The sequence below is a fragment of the Anabrus simplex genome, chromosome 1, assembly GCF_040414725.1.
Source record: "Anabrus simplex isolate iqAnaSimp1 chromosome 1, ASM4041472v1, whole genome shotgun sequence".
NCBI lineage: Eukaryota > Metazoa > Arthropoda > Insecta > Orthoptera > Tettigoniidae > Anabrus > Anabrus simplex.
Window position 1 is genome coordinate 160,144,019 of NC_090265.1, and position 12,960 is coordinate 160,156,978.

Consider the following 12,960-nt stretch of genomic DNA (forward strand, 5'->3'; position numbering starts at 1 on the left):
CTCCCCATGCTATTTCTCGGATAAGGCTAAGAGACATGCAATTTTAAAGCAATCTCATTTACTGCACGCACAGTATTTACGTCGATATCCGTATACAATGTAGAATACCGTAGCGAAGCACGGGTACATTTGCTAGTTAATAATTATAATTAATTTATTAATTTATTGTTAATAAATTTATTATTATTATTATTATTATTATTTTATTATTATTATTATTATTAATATTAATATTCTTCTTCTTCTTATTATTATTATCATTATCGTTTTTCAATTTAATTAATGAACTGTGAAATTTCTGTTTATTATAATTTATTCGTAAATCAGCATTTCCTATGTCTATGTTAAAATTTCGGGTTTGCAGGAGATAACTGTGTCGAACATATCATGATTATGTTAAACCGCTCGTTGGCCATGATTGTCAAGGTGTTGAGTTTAGTGTGTCAATATGGTCTGGCAACGTCGTTAGGTGGTACGAGTCACGTTTGGTGGTGGTAAACAATTTATAATCACTTCATTGTGTGCCAAATGCTTGTATTAAATTCCAAACCTCTCCGAAGTGTTCATATGGATTGAGGTCATATGACGCTGTTGACGGTGATTCGTCCTCGGATGAACACGTTAAGCCTTACGAATTGAGTGGGCAATGTACCGACAGTGGGTTTCACCCTTTCCGTACTTCATTATCTTCATAATCATCCCACATCTAGACGCGCAGGTCGTCCATGGGTGCCAAATAGAAAGAGCTGAACCAGACACACCAAACATGTCCTGGGACACTTCCAGCACTAAAAGCCACACGATAAATACTAATTAAATAATAATAAATTACATTCTGATTTTTCGTGTTGGATACATTTTACATATAAAAATTAATATTATAAGATTGTACACTTGATTTTATTCTTAAATGAATGGAAATTAGAATATTGATCATTTCTTATCAAAGAAGATAAGTGACTAGTAATGAATAAGAAAATAGGGCAGCGGGTAAGCTACTACGACCAGCGTAGTGAAAGAATTATTGTCGTCAAGATAGACACCAAACCAATGCCCACCACATGAGTGCAGGTCTATATGCCTACTAGCTCAGCGGATGATGAGGAAATCGAAAGAGCATATGAAGAGATAGACTATTTAATACAATATGCAACAGGTGACGAGAGTCTAATTGTGATGGGAGACTGGAATGCAGTGGTAGGCCAAGGAAAAGAAGGTAATACAAGAAGAGAACTCGGATTGGGACAAAGAAACGAAAGAGGAAGTCGGCGACACTGGAAGATATCAAATAGATTTCATTATGATTAGGCAGAGATTCAGAAACCAGTTGTTGGATTGCAAAAGTTTCCCAGGAGCAGACGTGGACTCTGACCACAACTCGTTGGTCATGAAATGCCATCTGAAGCTGAAGAAATTGAAGAAAGGAAAGAATGCAAAAAAATGGGGCCCAGACAAGTTGAAAGAAAAGAGTGTGAGGGATTGTTTCTAGGAACATGTTGCAAAAGGACTAAATGAAAAGGCTGAAGGAAACACAATAGAGGAAGGGTGGGTAGTCATGAAAAATGAAGTCAGCAGGGCTGCTGAAGAAATTTTAGGAAGGAAGAAAATATCAACTAAGAATCAGTGGATAACTCAGGAGATACTAGACCTGATTGACTAACGACGAAAATACAAGAATGCTATAAATGAAGAGGGCAGAAAAGAATACAGGCGATTAAAGAATGAAGTGGGTAGAAAGTGCAAGGTAGCTAAGGAAGATTGATTGAAGGAGAAGTGCAAGGGTGTCGAAGGTCGTATGGTCCTAGGAAAGGTAGATGCTGCATACAGGAAAATCAAGGAAACCTTTGGAGAAAGGAAATCTAGGTGTATGAATATTAAGAGCTCAAATGGAAAGCCACTTCTGGGGAAAGAAGACAAAGCAGAAAGATGGCAGGAACATATCCAACGGTTGTATCAAGTTGAAGATGTAGATAATTTGGTTCTGAAACAAGAAGAGGCTGTTGATGCTGATGAAATGGGAGATCCCAATTTGAGATCAGGGTTTGTCAGAACTGTGAATGACCTAAATAGGAACAAGGCGCCAGAAATTGATGACATTCCCTCTGAATAACTGACTGCCTTAGGAGAAATCAGCATGGCGAGGTTATTCCATTTAGTGTGTAAGATGTATGAGACAGGAGAAGTCCCATCCGATTTTCGGCAGAATGTTGTTATACCTATTCCCAAGAAAGCCGGTGCTGACAGGTGTGGAAACTATCGCACCATTAGTTTAGTATCTCATGCCTGCAGAATTTTAACACGTATTATTTACAGAAGAATGGAAAAACATGTTGAAGCTGAGATGGGAGAAGATCAATTCGGCTTCAGAAGAAATGTAGGAACACTTGAAGCAATCCTGACTTTACGTCTGATCTTAGATGATCGAATCAGGAAGGACATGCCACCGTACATGGCATTCGTAGGTCTTGAAAAGGCATTCGATAATGATGATTGGACCAAGCTATTTAAGATTCTGAAGGTGATTGGGATCAGATACCGAGAACGAAGAATTGTCTACAATCTGTATTAGAATCAGTCTGCAGTGATAAGAATCGAGGGCTTTGAAAAAGAAGCAGCAATGCAGAAAGGAGTGAGGCACGGCTGCACTTTATTTCCCCTCCTTTTCAATGTTTACATAGAACAGGCACTAAAGGAAATCAAAGAGGAATTTGGAAATGGAATCACAATCCAAGGAGAGGAAATCAAAACCTTGAGATTTACTGATGATATTGTTATTTTATCTGAGACTGCAGAAAATCTCGAGAAGCTGCTGAATGGTATGGACGAAGTCTTGTGTAAGGAGTACAAGATGAAAATAAATAAGCCCAAAAATAAGTAATGGAGTGCAGTCGAACGAAGGCAGGTGATGCAGGAAATATTAAATTAGAAAATGAAGTCTTAAAGGAAGTAGATGAATATTGTTACTTGGGTAGTAAAATAACTATCGATGGCAGAAGTAAGGAGGACATAAAATGCAGATTAGCACAAGCAAGGGAGAGCTTTCTTAAGAAAAGAAATTTGCTCACTGCAAACATTGATATAGGAATTAGAAAGATGTTTTTGAAGACTTTCGTGTGGAGCGTGGCACTGTATGGAAGTGAGACATGGACGATAACTAGCTCAGAAAGAAACAGAATAGAAGCTTTTGAAATGTGGTGTTACATAAGAATGCTGAAGATGAGATGGATAGATCGAATCACAAATGAAGATATACTGATTCGAATTGGCGAGAGGAGATCGATTTGGCTAAATTTGACGAGAAGAAGAGATAGAATGATAGGACACAAGACACCCAGGACTTGTTCAGTTGGTTTTTGAAGGAAGTGTAGGTGGTGTGAACGGTAGGGGTAGACCAAGATATGAATATGACAAGCAGATTAGAGCGGATGTAAGATGCAGTAGTTACGTACAAATGAAAAGGTTATCACAGGATAGGGTGGCATGGATAGCTGCATCAAACCAGTCTGTGGACTGATGACTCAACACAGAGGGATATTGACGCAAGTGTGATAAACAGATATAACTTGAAATCAATATTCTCTCACCCATGGGTAAATAATGCAAGTATCGAGCTCGAATTATTATTTTACGACTATGATATTTATTATTATTATTACTTGTAATGTATGGCTATGATATATTTACAAGAATTTGTTATTATTATTATTATTATTATTATTATTATTATTATTATTATTACATCATATGTACATACGATATAATAGCGTTGTTGGTGAGGTTATGTCATGAAACATGCACTGTATATAGACATGTATATCGGTTCAATTGGTGTAAGAACCTCTATACAATTTATTCTCATCTGTATATATAATTTATAATCCACTACAAAATTGTGAAACACACTGTAACTTCCAGAATGGTACTGGGTAGACAAGAACGATGGAGAATATTCTCTATACTAGATCTATGTATTAAGAACTCCAGAATTTTCGAGAAGGTATTTTTTGTAAATCTTTCTAGAATCCTGGCCAGGCACATACAGTGTATAAGGAGGCGATCTTGACGGTAGACGAGTTATTGTTTAGTAGTGTTATGGTGTAGCAGGAGTACACTTGTGACGTCGTGTTGTTGTGGCATGCAGTGGTTGCAGTCTCCATGTTGAAGTGATAGGCAGTTGTTAAAATGGCGGCTTTGTTGATGTGTGTATTTTGCTAGTGACGGCAGTGATTAGGGTTATGTGTGTGTTTAATTTGTAAATAGATGTGAATAAATCACTGTACCAACTGACAAGCATTTCGTGTGCGTCTTCGTGGATACGTTAGGGTGAGGAGAATTTCCTTATGCACAAATTATAAGTTTACAATAATTTAATGTAGCCTTGATTAACATGATCTATTTGTATGTGTAGCCGAGTATCTAGTAAGTCTTTTCTTCAGACTAATAATAATAACGTTATTGGCTTAACGCCTCACTAACTACTTTAACGGTTTTCCGAGACGTTGAGGTGCCGGAATTTAGTCCCGCAAAAGTCCTTTATGTGCCAGTAAATCTACCGACACGACGCTGATGTATTTGAGCACCTTCAGTTATCACCGGACTGAGACAGGATCGATCCTGCATCAACCGTCTCAGCCACTCAGCCGGGCTTTTTTCGGACTGTGTCATAAGATTGCTTAAAATCCGCTCGCTGCTGAATCAGCGATAACGTTATGCTGGAAGCAAGTTTCCAACTTAATTCTCAGTATTAATAATAATATGGATATATTAAAAGGATAGAGCCAGGAAGTAATCGGCAACAGGATTCCCACTTTCCAGGAGAACAGGAAAACCCAAGTCCCATGGGTGAAAGAAGTCCATCGGGATATAGAAAAATGCGGAATCAGGGCAGAAGACATTCGAAACTGGGAACTCTTGAGAAGAAAATTTGCGGATGTTAAGGATCTGTCCGACGAGAGACCGGAAATGAACGGAATATTCTTGGCACAAGAACGAGCTCGAGTCAGCCAACAAATGAATGAGTACTGGCGGTGGTGGTGGTAGTGGTGATTATTATACAGTATTAAGAAGTACAACTAGGTAACCATCCTCTCTGAACATTTTAAGTGGAAACAAAAATGAAAATATATTTAAAACTATTTATTAAACGGAGGAATTTAAAAAATGATTCTTTTTAAGATTTTATTAAACCTAGAAGAACACTGAGCACTTGAAGTTTAGAACCCCTTGATTAATTCACTCTCACATATAAAGCGAATGACGATATCAGAAGTATTCCCTGCATCGGTTAGAATGAGTTCGAGTGTCTTCTGCAGAATGAGATTCCGACTTCGGCCACAGAGATCGGCACACACTCTGAGGATGTGAATTCGGCACTACAAGAACACACTGGGAGGTCTTCCTTTTTCAGGAGGTAAGAGTGCGTAGAACGTGCATGACCTATCCTCAGCCTACATGAAACTATGTCCTCTCTCCGTGAAGGCCAGGAAAGAGGACTGTCGTTTGTAGTTGTCTTCTTAATTGCTCTCAGCTTGTTGGGAGTCCAGATAGCTATGAACCCCGATTCCTAGGATGCCAAGATTGTTTGACAAAGCTGATAACAATATCCGTAGCAGGTACGTTCATAGGTGTTGGTGGTAAAAGTGCCGCTTCGTTTGCAGTTTCATCCGCAAGTTCATTTAGTGCAATACAAACGTGGCATGGGAGCCACCGGAAATATATTCTCGTGCCAGCATCGCACAATCTGGCTAGCAGGTCATGAATCCGCTGTACCAGTAGGTGTTGTGGGAAACAGACGACAAGAGATTGCAAAGAACTTAAGGAGTCGGTACATACGGGGAAGTGGTCTATTTCATCGCCCAGTGGAAACTGCAGAGCTTCTAAGATAGAGGAAAGCTCCGTAGTATACACGCTACACACACTGGGAAGCAACATTTTCGTGCTAATATCACTGGAGACGAAAGAGCATCCTACATTTTCCCAGATCTTATAACTATCCGTAAAAGCATGTCGCGCAGCCGGATACTGGTGAGGGAAGGCCTGGAAATATCTTCGATGAACAGAGTCATCCGTGCTCACCTTGGGTCCATGGAGTAGATCTAACCGTACATCGGGCCGCGGAACTAGCCACGGAGGTACTTCACTACGGGTCCTCTCAAAACAACCCCTGATAGCCACACCTAACTCATGGCACAATCTATTAATTCAAAGCCGAACCGGCCATGTGGCATTTGGTCGGTTTTGGTACCTCAGGTGGTATCTGTTACTTAAATATACATTGACAGCCTGGATATTGCGGCATTTTAAGAATTTTGGCAGCGTACGTGAGGAGCATCTGCTGCCATCTTATGCGTAAAAGTGGAACTCCCGATTTGGCGAGTATGTTGGGAATGGGGCTAGTACGGAAAGCTCCAGTTGCCAACTTAGCTGCACCATGGTGAATACTATCAAAAACATTCAGCGTACATCTTGATGCTGAACCGTAAAGCAAACTACCATAGTTCATTCGGAATATAGTAGCCGTGTTAAAACGTAACAGTACCGCACGGTTAGCGCCCCACCCCCACCAGGATGTGCCACTGTAAAACCTAAGCATATTATGGCTCTTCATCTAGGCTACCTTCAACTGACGAATGCGGAGGCTAACATAGTTGCTTATTTAAATAGAGACCCAGGAACTGACAGGTGTCTACCACTTGCGAGACACTGTATTGTCAGTGGATCTCTGGTTCAGGATGCACAAACCGACATCGGCAGAAGTGTAAAAAGTGAGGGTTTTGCCGCTGAGAATCGAAAACCATGTTGTAGGATCCATCTGTCGACTCGGTTAATAGCTAGCTGTGGCTGTCTTTCAGCAAACGCCATCCTCCCCGAGGTGTAATGTACTGTTAAATCTCCACATACAGCTATGGAACGACTGCGGGCCCAGCAGCGGCAACTATGGCTTTGATCGTGATTGCGAGCAGCGTGACTCTCAGTACAGATCCCTGTGGTACTCCATTTCCCTGAACGTAATATTGAGAAAAAGCATTCGCTATTCGGACTCGAAAGAGCTGGAGGGACATGAAGTTCTCAATAAACGTAGGTAAATTACCCAGAACTACCCACTGGTGTAGTGTGGTAGGTAGAGTCATACGCTTTTTTGCAGGTAAAAAACCACGGCTACTAGGTGTTCCTTCCGGAGAATGGTGTCCTGAATGGCGCTCTGCAGTTTTACCAGATGATCGGTGGTAGACCGATGAGAGCGAAAACCACACTGGTAGTTGGTGAAGAGACCCTTACTTTCCATCACCTACGCAAGGCGCTGCTTCACCATGCTATCAAATGCTTTACAGAGGCCATTCGTAAGGCATATTGGTCTACATCCACGAGCTTTGGATATTTATCTGCCATTTGGTATTACAATTCCCTTACGCCATTGAGACTGAAAAACGCCCTCACTCCATATTCTGTTGAATAGAGTGAGGAAATTCTTGAGACATCGGTCACTGAAATGTATGAGCATTTGATTGTGGATTTTGTCCGGTCCAGGAGCCGTGTCACCACATAGCGCGAGTGCATTCCACAATTCTCTCTCCGTAAAAGGCACGTTGAAATGGCGTATGGCTTTTCGTGCCGGGAGTGTCCGAGGACATGTTTGGCTCGCCAGATGCAGGTCTATTGATTTGACTCCCGTAGGCAACCTGCACGTAGTGATGAGGATGAAGTGATGATGAAGACGGCACACACACACACACACACACACACACACACACACACACACACACACACACACACACACCCAGTCCCCGTGCCAGAGAAATTAACCAATTAAGGTTAAAATTCCCGACCCTGTCGGGAATCGAAATCAGGACCTTGGTGCCAAAGACCAGCACGCTAAACATTTAGCCATGGAGCCGGACAAAGGCACGTTATACGAATGCAAAACAATAAAGGAAAATGACAGCTCATGAGTACTTGCCTTGTACTTGATTGGCGGAAATGCAGGGTCGTATCTCCCAGTGCTGGACGTATCGGTGATATGTGACGTGATGTGATCTCCAACGACGGAAAGAATCGGAGCTATATCCCATTAATGGACATTTCGTAGACTGAGGGAGTGTTCTGGACTCCGACAATACGGCGGAGTTTGGTCCATACTTGAGATGAAGGAGTATGTGCCGTCATTCTAGGAGACGGGCTTTAGCGTGGAGGCGCTTGAACGCAATAAAGTTGGCCATCGTAGGATTCCGACGATAATGCTTAAAAAAACCGTCGGCGATGTAGGAAGGCTGCTGCAATTTCATCAGTTCACCATGGGACTTGCTTTCGGTGAGGGCTGCCAGACGAGTAAGGTATTGTCTCCTCTGCAGCAGCCAGAACGTAAAAAAATCCAAAGAAAAAGCAGCTCGTTTTGTCCTGGGTGATTTCCGACAAAAGAGTAGCGTTACAAAAATTTTGCAAAGTTTGGGCTCGTAAGACTTGGGAGAAAGTAGACGAGTTGCTCGACTAAGTGGTATGTTCCGAGCTGTCAGTGGAGAGATGGCGTGGTATGACATCAGTAGACGAATAATTTTGAGTGGTGTCTTTAAAAGTAAGAAAAATCACAATATGAACATAAAACTGGAATTCAAGAGCACAATTTGAGGAAAATATACGTTTATAGGAAAGAGAGTTAGGGATTGAAGTAACTTACCAAGGGAGATGTTCAATAAAGTTCCAATTTCTTTGCAATCATTTCAGAAAAGTCTAGGAAAACAACAGATAGGGAATCTGTCACCTGGGGGACTGCCGTAAATGCAGATCAGTAGTGACTGATTTGATTGATTATCATTTACAATGGAAGAAACAGGGTCGCCAACAGACTCCAGCAATTCTTTGGCCATCATAGCGGTCAATTTGCCCGTCAAAGTAACCAGTTCTTCGGTACTGCAGACTGTCTTTGATTCAAGAGCGTGAGAAATATCGCTATCACAGAGGTCATCGTGTACTTGCCACCGTAGCAAGTGAACTAGCGCACGACTGCACACGGTGACATCCAGGTGAGAGAATGTGCTATGTGCGCAACTGAAGTGAATAGGTTTCCCTTTGTTGAGCACAAAAAGATCGAACTTATTAATCATTTGCGCTATAAGCGTTCCTCTAGCGCTGGAAGACGGAGAACCCCAGAGAGATTTATGGGAATTCACGTCTCCAAGCAAGAGGAAGGGAGGAGGTAATTCAGTGAGTTCATGCATGTTAATATCGTAGTCCGGTGGAAAGTACAAGTACTGGCAACGGAGCGCGAACTGCACTGCGTCCCACTATGTTCGTAGCGGCACATCTTCACTGAAGATGACGGAACGGACTAGGGTACAGACGCCCCGAGTGGCTTAGACATTCAAAGCTACTCGGTCCTTGGAACAGAGACGAAATTCTCTCGTGGTCGTGTCATGTCTAGGCCTCAGACGAGAATTCAGTAGACAGACTATGGTGGCCTCATTGACGGATATCAGCTGACGTAACTCAGCTGGGCGACATGTATAACTAATGCAGTTCAATTGCAATAGTGCCATTGTGCGGATGAGTAGTGCAACGAAATCAGGACATTTGCTTCTCCTTTCATCCTCGTATCTGCCATTCTCCGCTGTTATTGTCATCGTCGCCATCCACGATGATGAATGTTTCTGTCTCCATGTTCTTCTTAGGTAAGAGAGACACGGCGATTGAACACTGAATAGATGGAGTGTCGTCTGATCGGGAATGGTGGGCTTTCTTCCTTGGAGAACTACGTTTTCCAGAAGAGAGTCGGTCTGGAAGACGTCGGGGCCTCCCATTCTTGCCCACTGTTTCCGTTTTGTTTGGAGGAGAGCCGGCATATGGTTTGCCAGATATCTTCGAGATGCCGTGACCCCCGAGCGAGTTGAAGATGGCTTCTTCTGAACTTTTTAGGGGAGCGTGATGGCTTCTCCTCCTTTTGTTTCTCGGCATTGGTAGGAGAGCTGGAATTACCTGCCCTAGTAACAGAAGTCTTTGCCCCCGCCCTGGCGGGGAAAGACTTTTCAGCCTAACGTCCCTCGGAAGGCCTCTTTTCAGGCAAAGTCGACAATGATGCACTTGTTGGCTTCCCAGGAGGAACGGTTACCTTCCTGGGTACTCCCGTTTCGTTGGTTACTACATCCCGTCTGTGGATGAGACTTTTCGATGCTTGCTGTGTACTGGTGTTACCTACAAAACACTCTGGTCTGATCCGCAATTTTATGACCTATTCAGGGAAAGTGGCGGAGAACTCCGCAGAAGCCATGGACTAGAACTATCTCCTGAATTTTATTTTCCTCCCTGAATGGGGTGAACACCTTGCAGACTGGAGCATGTGCACCTGGGCAGTTGACGCACACAGGTGATGGTGGTGTGTAGTCGACACTAGCATGATCAAATTTCCCACACATCTTACAGGTCGTTGGACCCTGATATTGCAATGAGGTGTGGCCAAATTTATGGCAGTTGTAACACCTCACTGGGGCTGAAATTTATGGGCGCACAGTCAGATAGTACATTGAAACCTTTACACATTCGAGGGTCAGAAAGGAAGGGCAGCTTATCACCGACACGCCTGTTTAACCTCCGCACGTCGGTCACTCCACGACGACCGAGGCTCTGATAATGTCATCATAGGAAGCCTTAATGCAATCCCTGCGAAAGTTGACTTCTTTGCAGGAGTTCACTTATTTGTCCTTCTCGATGTTAACTTCAATCTCAAACTATTTGGCTTTTTGTATTCGTGTAGAATGCTCACCTGTCGATCTCTTGATTACCACGGATCCATAACGATGTTTACACACCTCGTCGACAACAAACAATTTATTCCACTGAATTGCAGATTAAGACAGGACTTTCATCTAGGAAACTCCTTCTATCGAGGAAGACGTTCGTCGCTTTCATAATCCACTTTCTGTTTTTTCCTTTTAAAGACGCTGTTTTTGAAGAGTGACCCCCTTGAAAAAGATGGTAAAGGAGAGGGTTCCGTTTTTGGTCCCATGAGTGGCTGGGGAAGTAAATAGTCAACCTTCGAGAGAGCCCCGCATGCCGAGGTAAGGCTGCATACTCCAGAGGTCGTCCGGTATCTGGAGGTGGGCCAATAGCGATTATTTTTCCCGGTAGCCACGCATCACCTCGCCACGGCCCGAAATATTTGACTGAGGGAGGATGAAACCACCCTGCACACGCTTACAGTCAGAAAACGTTCTATCCGAGGCAGAGAGGCTGGCTGGACAGTCAGAAAAGTAAACTTCAAGGAGAATAAGAAAGGAGAGAGAAATGGGGGAAAAAGAGCACAGACAACTCTCTGGCAATTTTGGGACACCTTGTTAGACTGGCCCTACTCTCAGGCAAATACAGTAGAGATAATACGCGACACTTCCGGATTTAGCCTTGTTAAAATGGGAGACAAGTCGCAAGTGGCGTTCCTAGTGGCTTGACCTGAAAATTCGCGCTAAATTCAAATATCTATTGAAATGTATATACGGAAATGGATAAATAAATTACGTCTAGAAAAACAGTTACTAAGATATTAACTTCAATGTTGCTAAAGCAATTCTGGATAAATTAATGAGGAATTATTTAACAGGTTATTATTTAAAGACTGAAATTAGATATATAATCAAGATGTGAAATGGACTGCTGTGAAAGGTCTTGATATTTCATTTATGCATTACTTTCTTAGTTTTAGAATTCCTGCCTGAACGTTAACGCCTAGATTTTTCTTTTTTCTCATTTAAAAGCATTGTATCATCATATTAAAACACTTGTCAACAAAAATCTCGGCACATTCCTTACACACATGATTCAATGAATTTACATTTAAGAGCTGGACAATTTTCATTTTAACTTGAAACCTACCAACAGAAAGAAAATCTACAAATTTAGCCTCAAAAACATTCAAACTTTCCCTATAAGCAATACTTGCCATAATGCCGTTACATTAGGGTAAAGCAAATTTGCATCATCATATTGTTTCAAAAAAATATGTACATTTCTTAAATCACCCATATTTTCTCCAGTGCTTGACAACGCATTACGACATTCCAAATGGGGTAACTTGGAACACAACCAGCCACACTCATATGCATATGCATTTTCCCTGAATTAAATCAAACCCACATATCACACCTACAACAACACATCGCTATTGAAGGTCAACTGCTGCACTATACAATAAAATATGCGTATTACATTTTAAGCCAGTTATGATATAGATCGAGCAGGTCAGAAGATTATGAAGTACTATAAAAATCTCTTTGTCACTGGAAGAATATATATGCAAACACAATATTACTTACATTTTCTTGTCACGAGGGAAACTGAAGAAAGACCGCGCATTCCTCTCTACTTCATAGTTACTGCAGCCAAACACAGCACATACCTTTACCCTCATGATGAGAGGAGATATCAAGGAATGACGCACGCTACTATTTAATTATGTCAACTCACTGAAAACGCATAAATAACACCAAAAACTTCACACACAAATACACGTGCTCTTATGACAGAATCAGTAGTTCTCAGGTTAATCCTCTAGAGAGAGCTCTAAAAGCTCCCCCTCGATATCTTGCTGAGTGTGACATATTGTCTCTACTGTATTTGTCCCAGGCCAAACCAGCATGGGTAACCCTGAGCTGGCATAGCTCTCGGGATCAGCGAGCGCACACGCCCCAATACCGACGTCAAGGTCTTGGTGTCCCTAGCGGGTGTGAGTACTGGCGTAAAAAAAAAAGAGGTAGAGAACTTTAGAAAATGATGGAAATTAATTCATCGAAACCTATAGATGGTGGAAACTAATAATAATAATAATAATAATAATAATAATAATAATTATAATAATAATAATAATAATAATAATAATAATAATAATAATAATAATAATAATAATAATAATAATAATAATTTCATATGGATATTACTAGCCTGGTGTAGACTTTATAAGGAAGACCCTTCGATGAGAGATGG